This window comes from Triticum urartu, chromosome 7 (genome assembly GCF_003073215.2).
Source record: "Triticum urartu cultivar G1812 chromosome 7, Tu2.1, whole genome shotgun sequence".
NCBI lineage: Eukaryota > Viridiplantae > Streptophyta > Magnoliopsida > Poales > Poaceae > Triticum > Triticum urartu.
Genome location: NC_053028.1, coordinates 667,923,237 through 667,947,236, shown reverse-complemented (window position 1 = coordinate 667,947,236; position 24,000 = coordinate 667,923,237).

Below are 24,000 nucleotides of genomic sequence, written 5' to 3'. Positions count from 1 at the left end.
TGTGATCGCCTGTGCGAATGAAGTGGTTGCCCGTATGCTTAAGCATTCTAGGCGCAGCCTAGGCGGTAATTTAGTTTTTACTATCAGGGTGAATTTTTGATATTATATGTGTGTCAATATTAATTTAGGTCACATTAATAATTTAACTACTAGCTACCACCATTTGAATATGGCATGTTTGGCATAACAATGTAATATGGCAAGATTTCTCGCTCGACTAGACAATTTCTTGCTTGCCCCTGCCTTGTGACGCCCCAAGACCTAAGCTTCAGACGTCTTCCATGTTTTTCCGAGTTTTCGTCATGTGAGTTGTTGGTTTGTTGCATTCATCATTGCATCTTGTGCATTGCATGATGTCATCATGCCATCATGTCATTAATCTTTGCATCTCAACTCAACTAAATAAATTGCATAGATCTTTCGATCTATTTAAATCGAGGAAATTCACATGGTGGTTTCTCTTTAAAATATATCCTCCCGATAGTAGGGAGCTATATTCAATATTTCTTTAATTTGAAATTAACCCTAACACACTTGCAAAAATCCCAATGCCTTTGCTACCTTAATTCTTGGTCTCCAACTTTGCCATAAATTCTATCATCTTATTCTGGAGCTACACCAAAAATCTGAACATTTTTTGGACCTTCCCAAACCTCACTTCCTATTCAAATCATTTGAATTTAAATCAAATGAGTTTGAATTTAATCTTTCAATCTTGGTCATCTCTATTTTCGTGGAATGAGCACATTTTTGTGAGTCCGGGGAAATTATCCCCATGCGCAAATCCTTCCCTAACCCTCTCTTTCTTCTCCTCTCTCTAATTTCTTTTCTGTTAAAGTAAATAAGATTTTTAAGAGAGAGGGAGAGATAGCAGCAGTGCCCCTTGGGCCTCAATGTTCAGCCCAGAAGCCTGGGACTCTGTGCCTCGCGCCGGCCCAAGGCCAAGGCCCAGCTAGCCTCCGCTGCTTAACCCTAGGCCCAGCCACGCTCGAACCCCATCCCCATCGATCCCTCTCCTCGATCTCCATCTTCCTCGCGCCGCCACCCACAGGAACTGGACGCAGACCGCAAATCCTCTCGCGTCCACGCCCGATCTCCTCACCCCACTCCGTGCCTCTGCTCCGCGTTGCCTTCCTCTGCCATGGCCTCCCTCTGCCGAGCCCTGCCTCGTTCTCGTGCCCGCACCCATCGTCCTCGTGCCGCCCTGGAGCTTCACTGCCGCCAAGCGCCACCATCGCGCACGCCTCCCGATCCGGTGTCCTGCTACCTCCTCCGCCTCGATCCGGCGCCGTCGAAAGCCACCAGCGTCACCCAGGCGCCAGCTCCTTCCACCTCGCCTCTCTGCAACCCCCGTGGATGCCGTCCAGGGAACCCATGGCGTCGTCTTCTCAAGGCCACGCCGCCGGCGGGATCCTGCGTGCCTCCGCCCGGATCGGCCTGTGCGTCCGTTCCCGCAGCCTCAAGCTTCGCCTGCATCCCCGTTGCTCCTCCTCATGCCTTGTTCTGGCGTCATCCGTGACATCCGACGACCACGACGACCATAGGAGCCAACCTCCGCCATCTTCCTGGTCAAGTTGACGCCAGGGCCGACCCCAAGGCGTTCCTCTACTCCTCTCGCCTCGAGCACCTGCCGCTGACCACCACCTTCGTCTTCTGCTGCTGCTTCACCGGTGAGCACAGGCCGCTGCCGCGTTGAAGGAAAGATGCCCTAGAGGCAACAATAAAGCTATTATTTATTTCCTTATATCATGATAAATGTTTATTATTCATGCTAGAATTGTATTAACCGGAAACATAATACATGTGTGAATACATAGACAAACAAAGTGTCACTAGTATACCTCTACTTGACTAGCTCGTTGATCAAAGATGGTTATGTTTCCTAACCATAGACATGAATTGTCATTTGATTAACGGGATCACATCATTAGGAGAATGATGTGATTGACTTGACCCATTCCGTTAGCATAGCACTTGATCGTTTAGTTTGTTGCTATTGCTTTCTTCATGACTTATACATGTTCCTATGACTATGAGATTATGCAACTCCCGTTTACCGGAGGAACACTTTGTGTGCCACCAAACATCACAACGTAACTGGGTGATTATAAAGGTGCTCTACAGGTGTCTCCGAAGGTACTTGTTGGGTTGGCGTATTTCGAGATTAGGATTTGTCACTTCGATTGTCGGAGAGGTATCTCTGGGCCCTCTCGGTAATGCACATCACTTAAGCCTTGCAAAGCATTGCAACTAATGAGTTAGTTGCAGGATGATGTATTACGGTACGAGTAAAGAGACTTGCCAGTAACGAGATTGAACTAGGTATTGAGATACCGACGATCGAATCTCGGGCAAGTAACATACCGATGACAAAGGGAACAACGTATGTTGTTATCTGACCGATAAAGATCCTCGTAGAATATGTGGGAGCCAATATGAGCATGCAGGTTCCGCTATTGGTTATTGACCGGAGACGTGTCTCGGTCATGTCTACATTGTTCTCGAACCCGTAGGGTCCGCACGCTTAAGGTTTCGATGACAGATATATTATGATTATGAGTTTTGATGCACTGAAGGAGTTCGGAGTCCCGGATGAGATCGGGGACATGATGAGGAGTCTCGAAATGGTTGAGACGTAAAGATCGATATATTGGACGACTATATTCGGACATCGGAAAGGTTCCGAGTGATTCGGGTATTTTCGGAGTACCGGAGAGTTACGGGAATACGTATTGGGCCTTATTGGGCCATACGGGAAAGAAGGAAAAGGGCCTCAAGGGTGGCCGCACCCCTCCCCTTGGTCTGGTCCGAATTGGAATAGGGAAGGGGGGCGCCCCCTTCCTTCCTTCTCCTTTTCCCTTCCTCTTTTCCTATTCCATATGGGAGGTGGAATCCTACTAGGACTAGGGAGTCCTAGTAGGACTCCACACTTGGCGCGCCCCCTCCTAGGGCCGGCCTCCTCCTCCCTTGCTCCTTTATATACAGGGGCAGGGGGGCACCTCTAGACACACAAGTTGATCTTCGTAATCGTTCTCTTAGCCGTGTGCGGTGCCCCCCTCCACCATAATCCTCGATAATATTGTAGCGGTGCTGAGGCGAAGCCCTGCGACGGTAGAATATTAAGATCGTCACCACGCCGTCGTGCTGACGGAACTCTTCCCCGACACTTTGCTGGATCGGAGTCCGGGGATCGTCATCGAGTTAAACGTGTGCTAGAACTCGGAGGTGCCGTAGTTTCGGTGCTTGATCGGTCGGGCCGTGAAGACGTACGACTACATCAACCGCGTTGTGCTAACGCTTCCGCTTCCAGTCTACGAGGGTACGTAGACAACACTCTCCCCTCTCGTTGCTATGCATCACCATGATCTTGCGTGTGCGTAGGAATTTTTTTGAAATTACTACGTTCCCCAACACGCGTTGCCTTGCCTTCGCCTCCCGGCTTCGTTTGCGTCCCGCTCAACCCTGTGGACGTCAAGTACCTTTACCATTGGCCCCGAACATCTACGGATGTGTACGACTACCGTTGCCCGAAATACCGTGGGTCACAAGCGCCGTGAACGACTACCGTCACTTGGGTTCGACAAGATGCCGAGTACCACTACGTTTGCCATGTACAGCTACACCAAGACCGGACCGTCAAGTACCGCGAGAACGTTTGTACCTCTACCGTCGCCGTGGATCCGACAAGTACCCCTACAACAAGTGTACCTCTACCGTCGTCTTCGGAATCGCTAAGAACGTCAAGTACCCCTTCGAGATGATGGGACCGGCAAGTTCGGATGACCCCAAGTACCTCTTCGAAACGACCGAGTACCATTACCGTCGGACGCTCGAACGACTAAAGGCAAAACGTCAAGTTCCTCGATGAACCATGTACGACTACCGTTTCTCATGGATTCACCTAAGTACCACGAAATGGACGACCCTACAAGTTACCGTTGCCGTGTACGGCTACCGTCGCCTTGGAGATGTTGGGTTCATCAAGTTCCTCTTCGGAAAAGTACCACTACTTCCCTCGACGACCCGTGAACGACTACTTCCTCTACGAACCGATCCGCTGCGAAACGCACGCTTCGAAGGTATAACCCCGAGACGACCGTCCGAGAACGTTTGCATGAGTTGTATGATATGCACCCGTTGTCTGCACTGTGTCCGAGTTGTCACTTGCTCGGTCCTCCTCTTTTGCCGCTAACCCGTGGGGACCCGGTATCCGGGAGCACCCCACCATCCTTGCATGACACGCTCCTGTCACTTTCTTTTGCACTGGCATCTCAACTAGTTGTCGGATCACCGAAACGTTGCCATGGCACTGTTTTTATTATCGTTTGCCATGGCACCCCTTTTCTTTCCACCACGGTGACAAATGCTTCATAATACGGTGACAAATGAAGAATCCAACTTGAATATGTCATCTGCATCATGATAATAACATATAGATGTTTAGAATTGTTGTTGCACCAAATTACTAATGCACATGAGGATTTACCGGAATTGTTGTTTGATGTTTCCGGCCTCATTTAAAATGCCTAACTGTGTATTTCTTTATGCTTCTCCTCTTGCCATGTTTAACAACAGTTAATACTGTTGAGTACCTAAATGAGAGAGAACTAAATAATTGATGTGGTGTTCCGTCAATATGCAACTCGTTGCATATTGAGCTCCACTTAACTTGTAGTTTTGCTTGTGTATTTTGCCATGCCATGCCCTCAATAAACCGGACATGCATCATACTTGGGTGTGCATCATGCCATGTTTATGTGATGGTTGTTTACTATGTTGCTTGCTTCTTTCCGGGTTGCCTCTCTCGTTAGCTTCGGCTTCGTTCCGGAGTTGTGAGGATCCGTTCGACTACGTCCGTTTGTCTTCTTCATGGACTCGTTCTTCTTCCTTGCGGGATCTTAGGCAAGATGACCATACCCTCGAAATCACTTCTATCTTTGCTTGCTAGTTGCTCGCTCTTTTGCTATGCTGCGATACCTACCACTTGCTATATCATGCCTCCCATATTGCCATGACAAGCCTCTAACCCACCTTGTCCTAGCAAACCGTTGTTTGGCTATGTTACCTCTTTGCTCAGCCCCTCTTATAGCGTTGTTAGTTGCAGGTGAAGATGGAGTTTGTTCCATGTTGGAACATGGATTTTTGTTGGGATATCATTATTATATCTTGTTTACTTTAATGCACCTATATACTTGGTAAAGGGTGGAAGGCTCGGCCTTATGCCTGGTGTTTTGTTCCACTCTTGCCGCCCTAGTTTCCGTCATACCGGTGTTATATTCCTTGATTTTGCGTTCCTTACACGGTTGGGTGTTATGGGAACCCCTTGACAGTTCGCCTTGAATAAAACTCCTCCAGCAAGGCCCAACCTTGATTTTACTTTTGCACTAACAACCTATCACCTTCCCTTGGGTTCTGCAGACTCAAGGGTCATCTTTATTTTAACCCCCCGGGCCAGTGCTTGTCTAAGTGTTGGTCCAAAACAGAGCCACTTGCGGCGCCACCTCGGGGAAACTTGAAGGTTGGTTTTAGCTGTACGTAGTGTTCATCCGGTGTTTCCCTGATAACGAGATATGTGCAGCTCCTATCAGGATGTCGGCGCATCAGGCGGTCTTGCTGGTCTTATTTTACCATTGTCGAAATGTCTTGTAACCGGGATTCCGAGTCTGGTCGGGTCTTCCTGGGAGAAGGAATATCCTTCGTTGACCGTGAGAGCTTGTGATGGGCTAAGTTGGGACACCCCTGCAGGGTTTTGAACTTTCGAAAGCTGTGCCCGCGGTTATGGGCAGATGGGAATTTGTTAATATCCGGTTGTAGAAAACTGAACACTTAACTTAATTAAAATGCATCAACTGTGTGTGTAGTCGTGATCGTCTCTTCTCGGCGGGGTCCGGGAAGTGAACACGGCTTTGGAGTTATGTTTGAACGTAAGTATTTTCAGGATCACTTCTTGATCACTTCTAGTTCACGACCGTGCTTTGCTTCTATTTTCGCTCTCATTTGCGTAAGTTAGCCACCATATATGCTAGTGCTTGCTGCAACTCCATCTCACTACCTTTTCCTACCCATAAGCTTAAATAGTCTTGATCTCGCGGGTGTGAGATTGCTGAGTCCCCGTGACTCACAGATACTTCCAAAACAGTTGCAGGTGCCGATGATGCCCGTGCAGATGACGCTAGTGAGCTCAAGTGGGAGCTCGGTGAAGATCATGTTCGATTGTGTTGTTTCGTTTCCAGTTGATCAGTAGTGGAGCCCAGTTGGGGCGATCGGGGTCTAGCATTAGGGGTGGTCTTCTTTTATTTTGGTTTCGTAGTCGGACCTTGATTGTATTCTGGATGATGTAATGCTATATTCATGTATTGTGTGAAGTGGCGATTGTAAGCCAACTCTTTATCCCTTTCCTATTCAGTACATGGGATGTGTAAAGATTACCCCTCTTGCGACATGCCTACAATGCGGTTATGCCTCTAAGTCATGCTCCGACACGTGGGAGATATAGCCACATCGTGGGTGTCACATGCCTAGACTTCCGCTTATGCCCTAGGCGAGGCGTTTGGCCATGGCCTAGCGCCTAAGCGTGCCTAAGCGCCTCCTAGGCACCGCCTTTTTCAACAAAGCGTATGCATGGGGGCTCTTGGGGGTTGTATAGGTCAACCCCCCAGGGATACAAGGGTAATGTTACAAGGCCGTAGGGTCGGGTTGTCAGTGTCCAGGAACCCGGTGTTGGGACCCGCCGGGTACCAGGGCTCGCCGGTTTCTCCGGGCACGGGCCCCATGCGCCTAGGGGTACTGTGCACCGTCTTGTCGATCGTCAGGGCGTAGCCGAGTTGAGTCAGCTACAGTGGCGCTCCGTCAGGTCGCCGCTTGTTGGCGTCATGGGTCACGTCGGGTGCACTGTTGCTACGCCAGCCTTGGTCAGTGGGTAGGTGAGAGGCACTGTTGCTTCGTCCGGCTGACCAGAGGCATGGGCGGGGTACTGTGGCTTCGGTCATCAGTTGATGGAGACTCGTCCCATCGTACGGTTGGGATGGGACGGCCGCTAACCCTCGGTCGGGTTTGGAGAACACGCCAAGGGCGGTGCTGGCTTGCTGGGGAAGTCTTGAGCTTGGTTGTTAGGGCCGAGTTGAGGAGTCTGGCCGGGTTGCAGAGCTCGGCCGGGTCACAGGGCTTGGCCGGGTCGAGGGACCCGGCCAAATGCGAGCCGGGTTGAGGAGCGATGCTGGCCTCGTTGTTTTGAAAAGGATCCGGGTTCCGTTGCTTGCCTGGAGTCCATCCCCCCAATAGGTAGCAATCCTCAGAAAATCCAAGGTCCTTTCGTAGCTAGTTCATCTATCCATCTAGCTCACCAGAGCTAATTCCTTTTTCAATAAATTAAGGGTCCTTTTCAAGCTACCTCAAGTACCAATCCATCCATCCTTCATCAAGCTTACTACACGTAGTTTCGCACACATACATAAATTGATATGACTATATGTAAAGTAGCAATGTGATACTATTTAAAAAAATCCTTATTTCGCAGGTCGTTGCATGGCTAAGTTGCTTGGGTTGTGAAAGGCCCAGGCACCAAAACGACCTTGTAAGGCATGAGTAAATATCCAAAAAGAAAGACAACATAAAGGATCAAACACACGACATCAAAGACCCGGCCATGTGTTGCCAGCCACTCAAACAAAACACGTCCTGCTATTTGAATTGGTATGACTGTATGTAGAGAAACAATGTGTAACTATTTAAACTATTTTTGCCTTGAAATTTTGTAGAAAAAAACTCAAAACATTATGTGAAACACAAACAATTTTTAGAAAATGGGAAAGTTTTTATTTTGAACAAATTTCAGAACGAAAAAAAATTAAAGTTCCAAACATTTTCCAAAACAGGAACAAACTTATGGCATTCTGGGCTTCTAAATTTGTTTTTTATTATGAACGTTTTTTATATTTAATTTTTTAAAACAAAAGTGAAAAAATGGAAAGGCAAAAAAGAGAAAACAAGAAAGAAAAAGAGAAAGTAACAGAAACAGAACACACACAAAAAACCGGCGGCCCAATCTTGGTAGCCGTGTGCGAAGCTCCAACTATTTTTGCCACAAGCGGCCAATAGGGTTTTTTCTAGCTGCGTGAGCAGAAAAAAATGGCTGGCTTCACTGGGCCACAGCGCTCGTGACCCAGGTATGTAATTCTGAACAAACCGTTTTTCATTTTCTAGCATATGGACACACAAAAATTAGTACCACCATGAACAAAAAAGAAGTGTTTTCAACAGTGAACTGATGAAAATAATCGAAGAAACGCACCTTACTTTATTAGTAAAAAAATTTAGTAATAAGATAAGATATAGATCTCTAGCTCCGGCCCCGCTCAATGCTTGTGGGCTGGCCCAATAAGGGACGCATTGAGGAGCGTTTTTGCATTGATTTTTATTTTTCCTCTTCTTTTCTTTTTCTTGATTTTCGTTATTTCTTTCTTATTTTTCTTTGTATCTCTTTTTTGTATACACAAGATTTTTTTATCAGTTACATGATTATCAGGTTTTCAATATATGTTTTGACACCTACTATTTTAATGCATATTACTCATTTTTTAATAAATATGAAACAATTTTATAACGTTAATATATTTTAAATACATGTTTTAAAAATATATATTATTCTACCTTTTCATACTCATTGTACATATTTTATACACCTAAAATACTTTATGTACATGGTTAACATTTTTCAAATACATGACCAATACTTTTTAAACACACATTCTTGAACATTTTCTTGAATACGTGTTCAACATTTTTTAAAAATTAAGTGAATTTGTTTTTACATTTGTATAAATATTTTTTCATGAAGACATTTTTTGGAACTCAGGAACATGTTTTTGAATGCTATCAACATTTTTTGTAACTACGCTAACAAAAAATTATGCCGCTTAACATTTTTAAAATTCACATATTTTGTAAAATTTTAAGTTGTTTCAGTTTTTTGAATATATGAATTCTAGTATATATTTTTGAAAATAAAACAAAAGAAAAGATGAACAAATGAAAGAAAACAGTGTACTAAACAAACTAACCTGGGCCGACCCATAGTGATGGGAAGGCAGGCAGAATTCGCTGCTTGAGGTGACACCTCCTTCTGGTTAGCTATACGCGGCATATAGCCGCGCCCGTCGGAACACCATCAATGTTCATCTTCATGTTGTCGGGTGCGGAACAAGGGTGAAGTTAGAGTCTTCTCAAGCAAGAAACAAAAAAGATGCAGATGGAGTTGTTTGCCGAGATGAGCATGGAAAGTTCCAACGGGCGCCGGCACTCGGAAGTGTTGTTTGATGTTATCAGTGATCTCCCCACCCATTTGTACATTCTTTTTCAGGGTACATTATGCAATAAAACGGCGTTGTTCTTCCAAAAAAAGAGTCAAAACGGAGCCTAGACTCAATTTGCCTACATCTTCTAAAAAAGCACAAATTTTACCTAGAAAAAGGAACACACCATTAATTATGTCATCTAAAAATGTTAAATATGTCTCTAAGATAACCAGGAATCATTTTCCATTTTTTTTTCCAAAGGAGGAAAATCGAGTCAATATGAATTGTTGTGCATGATGACAGCCATTCCATTCCATGATAAGGTGTTGCTTTTTAAAGTTAGGAGACTCTTGGCCCTTGACTAGTCCCTGTCCTGGTATCAGCATTCAGCGGCTGGTGGTTGGCCAGATGGCCTAACAGAAGGACAAAACAGCAAGGAAGAACCTGATCCACGGCCATGTAAGATTAAGCTGCAAGAAAGACGAGGGCCTACCAGGATAGCAATCCAGCTTTGCTCCCAAAGGTCGTTCCAAAAGAGACATGGGAATGAGAGCGAGGCTCCTGTCATGATGGTTGACACTTGACAGGGACACCAAATCTGCATAAAACATTTAGTAGCACATCCCAGTCATGGTCTACTAACCAGCACCACAGGGAACAAAGAGAGAAAGAAAGAGAAGGTGGTGCAACCATGTAGCGTATGTTTGCTTGTTACTTTGATGTTTTGCTTTTTGTTTTTTCACTCAAAATGTGGATCATTTTAGCTATTAGTGGTTGGGAGCAGAGCTTCACTGGTAGAAAAAGGGCCTTTAGTCCCGGTTCAGGAAAGTGTCGGTACTAATGCCCCGACCCTTTAGTCCCGGTTCAATCCAGAACCGGGACTGATGGGCCTCCACGTGGGCAGTGCGCAGAGCCCAGTCAGGAGACCCTTTGGTCCCGGTTGGTGGCACCAACCGGGACCAATAGACATCCACGCGTCAGCATTTCTGTGGCTGGGGTTTTTGTTCTTTTTTGAAAGGAGGGGGGGTTGGGGGTTTTGGGGGGTTAATTTAGGTGTTTCATATATTGTGTTAGCTAGCTATAATTAATAGAGAGAAGTGTCCTCTCTTATGTCCGTGCTTGGTCGACGCTACAAACTATACATACGTATAGAAAGGACTAGATACGCTGGCTAGCTAGTAAGCAAACGAAGGAAACAGAAAATCGTGATGAACATATATGCATACAGAGAGAAGTGATATCGACCACCTCTCTTTCTCCGAGAGATTGGTCGAACAACAAGTTCTCGTATATCTATCTGACACTACCGGCTACATATATACAATAATTATCTCTTATAAATATAATCATACGGACTCAGGGTCCACATAGAATTCTCCGTTTTCAGGGATCACGTGGTCAAGAAAGAATGCCGCCAATTCCTCTTGAATTGCTCGCATGCGAGCTGGTGCTAGGAGTTCATCCCGCTTCCGAAACATCTAATTTAAAGAAGGGGGTCAATACATATGAATGAATGAAACTCAACACAAATGATGGTAATAAAATAAAATTGTGAATGTTGTTATTTACGTACTTCATATTGTTCTTCAGTGTAGCCCCGCTCACAGGTCGTGTGGCGGATGGACTCGCAAACATAGTATCCACAGAAATCATTCCCTTGTTCCTGCCACAACCACTTTACAAGAAATAGAGGTTAATCAAACTGATAAGCAAGAATGCCAAATGGTATTGATGAAACTAGCGCTTGAATGACTAGTAGATGCGCTTAAAATGCTACTATAGTACTTACTTTCGGGTGTCTAAATTGCAGCTCCTTCGGCAGTCCCGGAGCTTTTCTGGTGAATTTTCTCCAAACCCTGCCGGAGAAAGAAAACAATTACTTGATATATCAGGAAATGAACAAAGTTGCTGATATGGTGGATAATGATCGATTTAACTTACTTCTCGAGTATTTGAGTCATGTCTGCATAGTCCTGGGGATCTTTTCGTCTTGAGTCTAAGACGGTTACTAGTCCCTGCTCAAGCTTAATATGTAGGAGAATATAGTGGAAACTGCACACGCATGCATAACTCATCAATTACATTACTATAACCTTGACTAATATATAAGGGAAACCGAATACGCACAAGACAGTAACACTCACTTGAAGTTGTAAGGAAAGAGTATTATATCTTTGTTTTGATTTATTACCAACGATCGTAGCAAGTTGGCCTCGGTATCTGCGGCATGCAATTTAACCTGAGTTGCATCTATGAGATATGTGTTAATGAACCCAATATCACCGACTTGTCTTTTCTTCAATTCGGCGATCTTCAATCTGCATAATATAGTGAGGATGATTATAAATACATGCAATGAAAGAGCTAAGCTATATAGAGAAACTTAATGACAGAAGTAGTACTACTTACAGACAGTAGCAGGCGATCGTTGTTTTATCGAGGGCCAATTGATTGAAAAACTGATAGAATTGCTCAAATGGAACAGGCAACAGATCAATTCCAACGAGGTCATGCTCCTTTTTAACTTTCACATACAAAGTACTCCTCCCCCCAGAGTCTCTGCAGATTTTCAAGTACCAATCATGCAATCTTCGCATCATCGTTGATAGAGATCTTTCATCTTTGACGAGAGGCTTCCCGTACTCGTATCTTTGTATCTGGATGTCCATGGGTTCATAATGTACTTCGTCGGGCAGGTAATCTGCAAGATTGCTATAACCGGGCACCATCCTTGGATCATTAGCGACGTTGTGGCTAGGCACCTTGAGCGGGGGGCACGATTGCTTCGCTTGTTCGCCGAGCTGGGCAATTTGTTTCCCAGCTCGTCGTTCTTTCAGCCTTTGATCACTGACAGTACTTCCCGACCGCTCCGCTTCGGCAAATTCCTTTCCAATAATGCGGTCATAGTTTCCTTTCGGCGGATCAGACTTCGGTGGTTTTGTCAGGGCAGCCAGAGTGCGCTTCACTTTCACCCGATCTACCTTCTCCTCCGGAGGTGGATGTTTCTTTGCTTTCACCCCTTCAAAGAAGTTCCTCACTTCTTCTCGCGCGATCTCGGCGTTCTCCTCCAGGGTCCTCTCATATGGTAACTTCTCTGGAGTCTTCAGAGAAGGATCGAATCTGTATGTCCTCCCGCCTCTGGTTGTACTGCTAGACGCCGACCGAGCAGACGGAGCGGTTGTCTTCTTTACTTGCTTAAGAGGCGGAGGAGAAGGACTACGACGCGCCGGAGCAGCTGGAGCGGCGGCAGGTCTCTTCCGCCCTTGCTGGCGAGGCGGAGAAGGAGGAGGCTGGCTGCTCGGGCGCGTCGGCGCAGGCGGAGAAGGAGGCGGAGTGCCGCCACGCGCCGGAGAAGGAGCCGGCCGACGGCCCTGATCGTCACTCGCCGGAGGAGGAGGCGGTGGAGGCGGAGTGCCCTGACTTGCCGGAGGAGGAGGAGGAGGCGGAGGCGTCCAGTTCGGAAGGTTGATGAGCTCCTTCCGCTATAGGCATGGAGTCTTCAGAGCAGAACCCAGCCGAGTCTCCCCTTCACCGGTAGGGTGGTCAAGCTGGAGGTCCTCAAATCCCTTCGTTATCTCATCCACCATCACCCTAGCATATCCTTCTGGAATCAGCCGGCAGTGAAAAGTTGCGCCGGGTTCAGTAGGATAAACAGAGCCAACAGCCGCCTTGACCTTCAAATTCATCCATTGCATCTATAGGATAAACAGAGCCAACAGAGCCAACACCTCAGGGTCTTCTGTAGCCGGCTTAAACCATTGCTGGATGCTTATCAGGATCTTGTCCCTAACCAGAACCCCGCACTGAGCAACAAATGCGCTCTTTGTCCGGAGGGGTTCAATAGGTTGGCCGTCGGGCACGATTGCTATGATCTCAAACCTTTCATCCGAGCTCAACTTTTTCTTCGGGCCTCGTCTCTTTACCGAAGTTGTGCTCGATCCGGAGGGCTAGAAAAAAGAACAAAAACTTAATTAATATGTGTACATACCAAAACAATGAATGCATCAATTAGCTAGTCAGCACAGGCTTAACTAATATATATACCTGGCCGGACTCGGTTCGGTCACCGGAGCCATCATCACGGTCTCCTTCTTGCACCGGCATTGGGTCGCCGGAGCCGTCCTCATGTTCTTCTTCTTGCACCGGCATTAGGTCACCATAGCCAGCTTGTTCACCCTCTCCTTCCAGACCATCGGTTTCGTTGAGAAACAACGAGATGGCATCACTTCCTTCTGCGATTATGTCCCTCAACAACGCTTCTTTTGTTGCTTCGTCTAGGGCGATGTTCATAGTTTCTACAAATATTTACAACATGGCAATTATTATTCAAACATGACAGATGGATATATTAGTGCCAAACGTAGAACTAGCTACCTAATCATAGTAAGCTATCGGGAGGGGGTATATATCGACAACGACGACACTACATCTATGTCCCTCGACGACCCTCGTTCCCGATAAAAAAAAGAGGAAGAAGAAGAAAAAAAAGAGGAGAAGAAAGAATAGAGGAGAAGAACCCTCGAACCCTCGAACCATCGACGACCCTGGAACCCTCGACCCCTAGACGACCCTCTTCTTCCTCTCATGTTCGAGAGGATCGCCGAGGGATCGGGAGGTTGCCTAGTGTCAAAGGATTCAACAAAACCATGTCTTCGTCATTAGGCGAAAGTAACATGTGCATGATGGTACGAAGCTCTTCAAAGTTGTTCTGGAACGGAGTCCCAGATAGGATAATTCGCTTTTTGGTACAAAGTTCAGAAAGAGCCTTCCGAATATCGCTATTTGGAAGGCCTTTGCTGAATTCGTACCAAAAGGCGGATTATTCTATCCGGGACTCCATTCCAGAACAACTTTGCAGAACTTCGTACCAACATGCCCTGATTACTTCCGGCTAATGATGAAGGCATGGATTTCTTCAATACTTTGACACTAGGAAACCTCTCTCGACCCCTCGGCGATCCTCGACCCCTCGAACCCTCGACGACCCTGGAACCCTCGACCCCTAGACGACCCTCTTCTTCCTCTCATGTTCGAGAGGATCGCCGAGGGGTCGGGAGGTTGCCTAGTGTCAAAGGATTCAACAAAACCATGTCTTCATCATTAGGCGAAAGTAACATGTGCATGATGGTACGAAGCTCTTCAAAGTTGTTCTGGAACGGGGTCCCAGATAGGATAATTCGCTTTTTGGTACAAAGTTCAGAAAGAGCCTTCCGAATATCGCTATTTGGAAGGCCTTTGCTGAATTCGTACCAAAAGGCGGATTATTCTATCCGGGACTCCATTCCAGAACAACTTTGCAGAACTTCGTACCAACATGCCCTGGTTACTTCCGGCTAATGATGAAGGCATGGATTTCTTCAATACTTTGACACTAGGAAACCTCTCTCGACCCCTCGGCGATCCTCGACCCCTCGAACCCTCGACGACCCTGGAACCCTCGACCCCTAGACGACCCTGCTGGAACCCTCGACCCTCGAACCTATAGAACCCTCGACGACCCTGGAACCCTCGACCCTTGACCCCTTAACGACCCTCGACCCTCTATCCTAGTTCCCGACCCTCGACCCCTCGAAGAGGAGAAATAAATAAGAAGAAGAAAAAAGAAGAAAAAGAAGAGGAGAAGGAAGAAAGGAATAGTGGAGAAGAAGAGCATATATGAAAAAATGCACTAACCTAAAATCGATATCTACTAACAACTTAAAAAAATTAATACATATATGAAAAAATGCATATATGAAAAAAAACATCATCATATCATCAACAGAAAAAAAAACATCATCATATCATCAACAGAAAAAACATCATCATATCATCAACAAAAAAACATCATCATATCATTAACATCATCATATCATCAACCTAAAGGGCGCCGGCGCGGGGCGACGACGGGCTCGGGGCGGCGACGGGCTCGGGGCGGCGACGGGGCGGGGCGACGGCGGCGGGCTCGGGGCGGTGACGGGGCGGGGCGACGGCGGCGGGCGCGGGGCGACGACGGGCTCGGGGCGACGACGTACGGGCTCGGGGCGGCGATGGGGCGGGGCGGGGCGACGGTGGGGCGACGGCGGCGGGGGCGGGGCGACGACGGGCTCGGGGCGGCGACGACGACGACGAACGGCCTGGGGGCGTCGGGGCGAATGGGAGCGGTTGGCCAAAATTTCACAAGTGGTGGCTTATATAGCCAGAGCAATGGTCCCGGTTCGTGCTACGACCCGGGACTAATGCCCCCTTTAGTCCCGGTTGGTGCGACGAACCGGGACCAAAGGTCAATTTTCGGCAGCCGAAAGGGCGGGAAGCGAAGGCCTTTGGTCCCGGTTGGTGCCACCAACTGGGACCAATGGCCTTGTGCTGCATCGCTAGCTGAAGTTTAGTCCCACATCGCTAGCTGAAGGGCGCCGGCACTTGTTTATAAGCGCTGTTGTGCCTCCCCATTCGAGCTCCTCTCTAATGCAGGCTTTCAGGCCTAAACTTGTTACTGCCTGTGGGCCTATTGGCCCTCTGCGGGCCTGAATCCTGGCCCATGTAGGGTTAGGGTTTCTAGTCGTATTCAGGCCGTGGAGGCCCAGTAGGTGGCATTTTTTGGTTTTTTCTTTTTTATTCTTTTTTTGGTTTTTTATTTTTTTATTTCTACTTAAAACTAAATACTTACAGTTTTTTAGTGATTTCTTTTTGCTTTTAGGTCACAAAAATTATAAACTTTCTGTTAGTGCCATTAGTTTTAAATTTTGAATAGTTTAAATTTGATTTTTTAAAATTTGTGTGAATCACTAGTTTATTAATAACTTTACTTACTATAAAAATAGATTTTTTTTTCTTCTTTGCTATTTATTTTTTATTTATACTTACAATTAAATACTTATAGTTTGATTTTAGGTCACAAAAATTATATTCTTTTTGCTATTGAAGAATATTATAGTTTTATTTTAGTTGATCATAACATAATATTTTAATTGATTGCTTTATTTTCATAAAAGTTTTGTAGTTCATTCTGTTTGCTATTAATTCATTATTTGAGCTAAATGACTCTGAAATTGGAAAGCATTTCAAAATGAACTCTGAAAAGGTTGAAAGTTGGCATGGTATCATAATTTCACCCACATAGCATGTGCATGTACAAAACGGACAATGGTAGCATGTTCGTCTATTACAAATTTGGCATGGTATCATCATAATAGTTGCGGGAGAAAGTCTTCACTTTTTCTTCGCTTGTGTCATTTGCTTATTGCGCCGTAACTATGGATAATCTTCATTGTTTATCAGGATGCTTGGGTCAGCCTTGACATTGAAGGGAGGAATTTCATGAAACTTTTCATAATCTTCAGACATGTCTGTCTTGCCGTCCACTCCGAGGATGTCCCTTTTTCCTGAAAGAACTATGTGGCGCTTTGGCTCATCGTATGATGTATTCGCTTCCTTATCTTTTCTTTTTCTCAGTTTGGTAGACATGTCCTTCACATAGATAACCTGTGCCACATCATTGGCTAGGACGAACGGTTCGTCAGTGTACCCAAGATTTTTCAGATCCACTGTTGTCATTCCGTACTGTGGGTCTACCTGTACCCCGCCGCCTAACAGATTGACCCATTTGCACTTAAACAAAGGGACCTTAAAATCAGGTCCGTAGTCAAGTTCCCATATGTCCACTATGTAACCATAATATGTGTCCTTTCCGCTCTCGGTTGCTGCATCAAAGCGGACACCGCTGTTTTGGTTGGTGCTCTTTTGATCTTGGGCGATCGTGTAAAATGTATTCCCATTTATCTCGTATCCTTTGTAAGTCAATACAGTCAAAGATGGTCCCCTGGACAACAAGTATAGCTCATCACAAACAGTGTTGTCACCTCTGAGACGTGTTTCCAACCAACTGCTGAAAGTCCTGATGTGTTCACATGTAATCCAGTCGTCGCACTGCTCCGGGTGTTTGGAGCGCAGACTGTTCTTGTGTTCATCGACATACGGGGTCACCAAGGTAGAGTTCTGTAGAACTGTGTAGTGTGCTTGAGACCAAGAATATCCGTCCCTGCATATTATTGAGTCTCTTCCAAGAGTGCCTTTTCCAGTCAGTCTCCCCTCATACTACGATTTAGGGAGACCTATCTTGTTAAGGCCAGGAATGAAGTCAGCACAAAACCCGATAACATCCTCTGTTTGATGGCCCATGGAGATGCTTCCTTCTGGCCTAGCGCGGTTACGGACATATTTCTTTAGGACTCCCATGAACCTCTCAAAGAGGAACATATTGTGTAGAAATACGGGCCCCAGGATGACAATCTCGTCGACTAGATGAATTAGGACGTGCGTCATGATATTGAAGAAGGATGGTGGGAACACCAGCTCGAAACTGACAAGACATTGCGCCACATCACTCCTTAGCCTTAGTACTATTCTTGGATCGATCACCTTCTGAGAGATTGCATTGAGGAATGCACATAGCTTCACAATGGCTAATCGGACGTTTTCCGTTAGAAGCCCCCTCAATGCAACCGGAAGCAGTTGCGTCATAATCACGTGGCAGTCATGAGACTTTAGGTTCTGAAACTTTTTCTCTGGCATATTTATTATTCCCTTTATATTCGACGAGAAGCCAGTCGTGACCTTCATACTGAGCAGGCATTCAAAGAAGATTTTTTTTCTCTTCTTTCGTAAGAGCGTAGCTGGCAGGACCTTTATACTGCTTCGGAGGCATGTCGTCTTTTTCGTGCAAACGTTGCAGGTCCTCTCGTGCCTCAGGTGTATCTTTTGTCTTCCCATACACGCCCAAGAATCCTAGCAGGTTCACGCAAAGGTTCTTCGTCACGTGCATCACGTCGATTGAGGAGCGGACCTCTAGGTCTTTTCAGTAGGGTAGGTCCCAAAATATAGATTTCTTCTTCCACATGGGTGCGTGTCCCTCAGCGTCATTCGGAACAGCTAGTCCACCGGGACCCTTTCCAAAGATTATGTAGTGTAAATCATTGACCATAGCAAGCACGTGATCACCGGTGCGCATGGCGGGCTTCTTCCGGTGATCTGCCTCGCCTTTGAAATGCTTGCCTTTCTTTCGACATTGATGGTTGGTCGGAAGAAATCGACGATGGCCCAGGTACACATTCTTTCTGCATTTGTCCAGGTATATACTTTCAGTGTCATCTAAACAGTGTGTGCATGCGTGGTATCCTTTGTTTGTCTGTCCTGAAAGGTTACTAAGAGCGGGCCAATCGTTGATGGTCACGAACAGCAACGCCTTAAGGTTAAATTCCTCCTGTCTGTGCTCATCCCACGTACGTACACCGTTTTCCATTCCACAACTGTAAAAGTTCTTCAACTAATGGCCTTAGGTACACATCAATTTCGTTGCCGGGTTGCTTAGGGCCTTGGATGAGAACTGGCATCATAATGAACTTCCGCTTCATGCACATCCAAGGAGGAAGGTTATACATACATAGAGTCACGGGCCAGGTGCTGTGATTGTTGCTCTGCTCCCCGAAAGGATTAATGCCATCCGTGCTTAAAGCAAACCATACACTCCTTGGGTCCTTTGCAAACTCATCCCAGTACTTTCTCTCGATTTTTCTCCACTGCGACCCGTCAGCGGGTGCTCTCAACTTCTCATCTTTCTTTCGGTTCTCACTGTGCCATCGCATCAACTTGGCATGCTCTTCGTTTTTGAACAAACGTTTCAACCGTGGTATTATAGGAGCATACCACATCACCTTCGCAGGAACCCTCTTCCTGAGGGGCTCGTCGTCAACATCACCAGGGTCATCTCGTCTGATCTTATACCGCAACGCACCACATACCGGGCATGCGTTCAGATCCTTGTATGCACCGCGGTAGAGGATGCAGTCATTAGGGCATGCATGTATCTTCTCCGCCTCCAATCCTAGAGGGCATACGACCTTCTTTGCTGCGTATGTACTGTCGGGCAATTCTTTATCCTTTGGAAGCTTCTTTTTCAATATTTTCAGTAACTTCTCAAATCCTTTGTCAGCCACAGCATTCTCTGCCTTCCACTGCAGCAATTCCAGTACGGTACCGAGCTTTGTGTTGCCATCCCTTTTTTGTGATCCTCTAACATGCGATCGAACTTCAGCTTCTCCTTTTTACTAATGCATTGCGTCCTTGCATCGACAATGACCCGGCGGAGATCATCATCATCGGGCACATCGTCTGGTTCCTCTTGATCTTCAGCAGCTTCACCCGTGGCAGCATCATTGGGCACATCGTCTGGTTCCTCTTAATCTTCACCAGCTCCCCCCGTTGCAGCATCACCGTATTCAGGGGGCACATAGTTGTCATCGTACTCTTCTTCTTCGCCGTCTTCCATCATAACCCCTATTTCTCCGTGCCTCGTCCAAACATTATAGTGTGGCATGAAACCCTTGTAAAGCAGGTGGGAGTGAAGGATTTTCCGGTTAGAGTAAGACCTCGTATTCCCACATTCAGTGCATGGACAACACATAAAACCATTCTGCTTGTTTGCCTCAGCCGCGTAGAGAAACTCATGCACGCCCTTAATGTACTCGCGGGTGTGTCTGTCACCGTACATCCATTGCCGATTCATCTGTGTGCATTATATATAATTAAGTGTCCAAATTAATAGAAGTTCATCATCACATTAAAACCAAAGTGCATACATAGTTCTCATCTAACAACATATAGCTCTCCAGAGCATCTAATTAATTAAACCATACATTGAAACTATGTAAAACATTTCAATGCGAAAACAAATGCGATCATAATCGCAACCAAGGTAACAATTGATCCAACGGCAAAATGATACCAAGCCTCGGTATGAATGGCATATTTTCTAATCTTTCTAATCTTCAAGCGCATTGCATCCATCTTGATCTTGTGATCATCGACGACATCCGCAACATGCAACTCCAATATCATCTTCTCCTCCTCAATTTTTTTTATTTTTTCCTTCAACAAATTGTTTTCTTCTTCAACTAAATTTAACCTCTCGACAATAGGGTCGGTTGGCATTTTCGATTCACATACATCCTAGATAAATAAAATCTATGTCACGTTGGTCGGCATAATTTTCATAAACAATAAATGAACCAATAGTTATAAAGATAATATACATACCAAATCCGAATCATAGACAGGACGAGGGCCGACGGGGGCGGATACCAAAACCATCGCACTATATAAGATGCAATAATAAATGTAAGAAAATGATACAAGTATCTATCTAAACATACAAGTAAGAATATTTTTCCTTTCAGAAAGAAGATAAGAACAAGAGGCTCACCACGGTGGTGTCGGTGATGAGATCGGCGCGGGTGATCGACGGCGGTGAAGACAGGGACGGGGCGTGACGGACCGCTAAATCTAGACAAATCTCGAGGAAAATGAAGTTTGAAGGTCGAGCTTCGAGAGGAGAAAGCTTAAGTAGTGTGGCTCGGGCATTCCATCGAACACCTCATGTGCATAGGAGGTGAGCTAGAGCACCACAAAGCCCTCTCCCCCTCGGCCAGAAAAAACAGAGCACTGTGCTCTGCTCTTACGTGAGGGGGTATATATAGGCACCTCATTGGTCCCGGTTGGTGGCATGAACCGAGACTAAAAGGGAGCCTTTGGTCCCGGTTCAAGCCAACAATCGGGACCAATGGTGATGGGCTAGGAGCGAGGCCCATTGGTCCCGGTTCGTTCCACCAACCGGGGCCAAAAGGTCCAGACGAACAGGGACCAATGGCCCACGTGGCCCGGCCGGCCCCCTGGGCTCACGAACCGGGACTACATTGGTCCCGATTCTAGACTGAACCGGAACTAATGGGCTGAGCCGGCCTGGACCATAGCTCTGTTTTCTACTAGTGCTTGATGCTTTGCTAGCACCATGCTCTGATCATGTTTCTCCTGCTGATATGATATGCATGTCACACACACCGGTAATGTACACTGGCTTATGTTTGACAGCTCGACCTGACTGCTACCCCGTTGTCCGGTCATGTCGTCGATCGCCTTGCTTCAGGCATGGAAAGTTTGATGATCATGCATGCATCGGTGTAGCTTGCGCAGCAAGATGTCGAAAGTAATGCACAGTGACATGCGCCTAAGATCTGACAGATCAAGTGGCCAAGAACTCAGGGCTCACAAAAGAAATCTAGCGTAAAATCTGTACCCTTTTTTTTGTGGGCAAGGAAATGAAGCATGTTTTGACCTTAGGAGGACACCCACTGTCAGAACCTGGTTTTTTCACAAGGTTGGCAAAAGAAAGCCTGCTGAAAATCTGCCCTGTTTTCACGCAAGGTGATAAATAAATTCGTCTTTTGACCTCAGGAGGAAACCCAATGCGTAGTTTCTTCACCGCGGAAATGTTGACCATGAGAATGCTTCCACTCCAAGGCCTTCTATCGTTTCCCCATCACGGGCCACCAGAGGACAAGGCTCTGAGTTGAATTACTCGGCGGTGACGGACGGCAGAGAGTACCACAGAGGCATCCCCGAGAACTCCATGAACCGTCGTACATCTGGTAGCTGTGCTGGCCAGATCGTCATCATATGGTACTACACTTGTACTACTACTACCGCGAATTTTTTTTGCCGGTGTAGTAGTACTACTATACTCACCGGTCACCAACGTACGTCAAGCGTCAAGCGTCATTCCACGGCAACCCTGTCCTGGCGGTGGACGTTGCTGGCCGGCCGGTGACCTGCATTGAGGTGTGAGAGGTTGATAGGCAGCACAGGAAGATGACTTTGGAAAAGTCTGAAGGGAAGCTCCACCAACCCTCGGCGGCACAGGCCAGCGGACTGGACACACCAGTTGCCGAGGCTACTACCGTCCATGAAAACGAACCTTCGGCTTGCGCCTTTCAGCAGCATGATACCCACTCCATCCTAAAATAAGGCCAACTCCACCGCATGATCCTATCCTGTCCGGTCCCGTTCATTTGGGGTAAAAGGAACAAAAAAGACGGCCCAACGCGCGGGAGCAAACGGACTTTTGTCCGTTTTGTGTCCGCTTTCGACCCATTCCCGGCCCAAACTTGCGCCGGTTTTGGGGTGAAACGGACACCACGCGGATGGGCGGGACGCGCGCGCTTGTCCTCCCCTGGCCCGCCTGTCGGGGACACTAGCAGTCCCTCCGCTCCCAACGCTTCACCCTCTCTCCCCGCCCCGCCCCGCCGCCGGCGCCGCCGCTATTCTCCGGCCGCCTCCTCACCGCGCAGCCCCCCCGCCGTCCATACCAAACCACGTCTCGACATGGCCGCCACCACGCCCGCGCTTCCGCCGTAGTTTTGGTCATCGATCGGAGGAGGTTTGGCCGTGGCCGTCCTTGCCGGTGGCAGAGTCGGACACGACTGCCGGCGACGTACCACGGCGGCCGAGGCAGATTCCGACGAGAGCTCCAGAGCGGCCTGTAGCCGGCCGGCAACCACCCTGCTGCGTCGAGGTGATCATCGCGGCCTCTTCGCCACCACGACCGCAAGGTGTTCGACCTTTTGCCAACAAAGGTATGGACAGTGGAGACGAGTTTTTCTTCCATCACTTCCTTTGTTCATCGGACGATTCGTCGTCGGATGATGACGATCTTGTGGTGGCTACACTGATCGTTCACGACCATATTCAACGGCAGCTTCCTCGGTACAGGGGGTCAGTTCCCTGGCCGTGCTCCCAACCTGAACCGCAACAGGGAGAGAGGCCACGCCCTGCTCTATGCAGATTACTTTGCCAACACCCCGCTCTTCAGGCCGGATAAATTTCGTCGCCGTTTTCGTATGGCAAGGCATGTGTTCAGTCGTATCCGAGAGGGAGTGGTTGCTCATGACCCATACTTCGAGTGCAAGACGGATGCCCTTGGCAAGCTTGGATTCTCCTCCTATCAGAAATGCACCGCTGCCATCCGCATGCTTGCATATGGAATTCCAGGCGATCTGGTGGATGAGTATGTGCGTATGAGTGAGACAACATGTCTGATGTCAATGTACAAGTTTTGCCAGGCTGTGATCGAGGTCTTTGGGCCAGAGTACTTGAGGCAGCCAACTGCCGCTGATACAGAGAGATTGTTGGCGACCAACGCAGCTAGAGGATTTCCAGGTATGCTTGGCAGTATAGATTGTATGCACTGGGAGTGGAAGAACCGTCCATTTGCTTGGCAGGGCCAGTACAAGGGGCATGTTAACGGGTGCACTGCCATATTAGAAGCAGTGGCATCACAAGATCTTTGGATATGGCATTCTTTCTTCGGCATGGCAGGTTCTCACAATGATATCAACGTGCTACAGCGTTCTCCAGTCTTCGCGAGGCTTGCAGAAGGCCACTCCCCACAGTGAGAATATTGAGCCCCTGCACCAAGACCCGGCCACATTTGAACAGTTTGCCCAATTCCACCGTGAGATGCGTGATTGGCACACTCATGTGAATCTTCAAAATGACTTGATTGAGCACGTGTGGGATCACATTGGCAACCAATAGATGTATTTCTCCATTTTATGTTCAGTCAAGACAATTTCGATTTGGTTGTAAAATTATTTTATTAAAGACAATTTCAATTGGGTTGTAAAACTATTTTAATTTTCAGACAAATATTTGGGTTCGAAAGTAGTTTTAATGCAAATTTGGGCATTCCTTGGCCCTGACGGACAGGATGGGGCAAAAGGATGCGGCCGCGCGCTGGGCGCACGGCCACCGCATCCCAGGACAGGCCCGGACACGACCCCAAATCCCTACCCAAAGGGACAAAAACAGGACAAAACGGACGTCCGTTTGGGGTCGCGCG